Source organism: Leucoraja erinacea, unplaced genomic scaffold, assembly GCF_028641065.1.
Source record: "Leucoraja erinacea ecotype New England unplaced genomic scaffold, Leri_hhj_1 Leri_200S, whole genome shotgun sequence".
Lineage (NCBI taxonomy): Eukaryota > Metazoa > Chordata > Chondrichthyes > Rajiformes > Rajidae > Leucoraja > Leucoraja erinaceus.
Window position 1 is genome coordinate 182,668 of NW_026576101.1, and position 2,333 is coordinate 185,000.

Below are 2,333 nucleotides of genomic sequence, written 5' to 3' on the forward strand. Positions count from 1 at the left end.
ACCCACCCACAACAACACCATTTCCCCCCTAGTCCTCTCTTTCACCCCCACCACACCGGGAAAGGTGCAAACAAGGGTCCACAGCTATGTCCGCCGCCTAGACGACGCTCGACCCCACTTCGCCACATCGCCTCATCTCATCTCCATGTCCTGCCCCCGTTGTGACCCGCTCGAATCCGCTCTCGCCTGGCATTTCTGTCTTCCCTTTCCTGCCTAACCACACCGCAATTTGCACTTTTTCCTTTGAAAAGCCTGCAGAATGCAACCATGTTATGTTCAACTTTACCAGCCGGAGCCGAAAAATAAAGGACTCCAACCGCGGGAACTTCTTGACAGCCGTTACAAAGGTTCACATCGGTGTGTTCATCGGTGGATTGCATGGGACGTTGCATCCGCTTCCCGAGATGTAATAGCGCGGCGGGTCATGTAGGATCGGGCACCGTCGTAATACGAGGATTGGTTCCCAAGTCCGACATGGATCCCCTCGAAAGGGGGATAGCAATGACATACTCGGGCTTGCCCTAAAATTCTTCTGGAATTTTTTGCGATCGTGACAAGAACATCAAAATTTGGATTTTTAGTAAGACGAGATAAGCCAAGCTGGGGGGTGGTAGGTGTTATTAATCCGGACATCAGCAGAAAGGCTTTTTTGATTCTCGTATTGTTGCCCCTAGCCCATGCGGTCTAGTGGGCGAAACTTTGAGCGACGATGTGGTTACGGGATAGGCTGGTCCCCCCTGCCGGTTAACATTATTGACTCCTTGTGATTGTGTTTCCCCCCGTCTCTCTTCCCCCCCCTTCTCCTCCCCCCCCCCCCCCCCCCCACGCCTCCTTCCCTTCTTCCCCCAACAATTCAAAGAAGGCTCTTTCGGCGTGCAAGCGTCGCCTAGTTTGCCCTTCCCTCCTTAATTCTCCATTGGCAGGCGCCAAAATTCTCCACCTTTTTGTGTACCTTCGACCCCCAGCGACCCCAAAGACGCAAGGCCGGAACATCCCATGTTTAGATACACTTTTTTACAGGAAAGGAGTGGGTGCAGCACCAACAGGGCATCGCCGACCCAAATGGGCGGCAACACAACGGTGAGGCAATAGCAAACAAATGCGGGGAGTGCAATTACAACCTGTCCAGCTACTAATCAGTCGTTGCAGTGGCGACAAAAGTATGTGTTTACACAAAGGTGGATCATGCACAACCAAAGTAGCCAGCTTGACTAAACGTGGCAGCACACAAATATGCAGATACCAAGTGGATGAAGGAGAAGCACAGTGGCAGCCAGCATCAAACCAGTGGGCAGGAAAACTTTTGATGGGGAATCCTCAAATACCAAAACAGTGCGTTTGAAAATTTAAAAACAACGTACGGCAGGCAAAAATCCACAGGTTGGCAGCACACATTAGTTCGCGAAGCACAAATCGTGTTGTTAGTCCGAACATCACACGACTGACTGGCAAGCAACAAGTGTGCAACTGCATGGGTGTCCCCTAGCAACCAAGGTCTGCCACTTTGATCCTTTTCATGGTACACAATCATCAACACAAGCCCACCGGAGTCAACACAAGTCGCAGGCGATACAGTCGGCAGCACCCATTTTTTTGTTTTTTTTCAAATCGAGTATCTTAAATCTCATGGCAGTTCCCCTGTGGCATTTCAACCCAATTCAGCAACACATTCCACCACACAATCCGCCACCAGTGGCGCCCTTCTCCCCTGTGGCCCGCAAACACAGTCGCATCTATGTGGGTGGCAGCAACACAGTGGCAGGTAACACAGTTGCAATCAACCAGATGGGTTTTAGAAACATTCAGTGGCGGGCACACCGTCCTTGGTGTCACATGGTTTGAAAACACTGTGTCCGCAACACAGTCCCCGCACACATTGGCCATTCACACAAACCCAACGACTACCATGGCAGCCTGGCTGCAACACGGCAAGACCCAGAAGTGCAGTTCATTTTTCCCTGGACTGCCCGACTCCGTAGTTTATTCTCCGCGAGCCCCAAAAACACCGCAACTCACCCACATCAAGATGGGGTTGAGAGAGGGGTGTAGTGGGTCACACCAGAACAGTATCAACCGTAGTAGCAAATGAGAGAAGAAACAATGGTGAACGCGTTTGGTCCAATGGCTGCCTCTTCCCTCCCGTCCCCCCCCAACAAAACACAGACTTACCATAGAGAAAAGCAAAGGCCGATATTTGATGCGAATCTTCAAATCGTGTTGTAGTCCAGCGCCCCGCAACACAGCGCAGCACGCAAAATGACCACGCGCCAAATGCAGCCGGCCCACAACGCGCCGCACAGTGGCAGCACACAAGTGGCAGCAACACAGTCGGC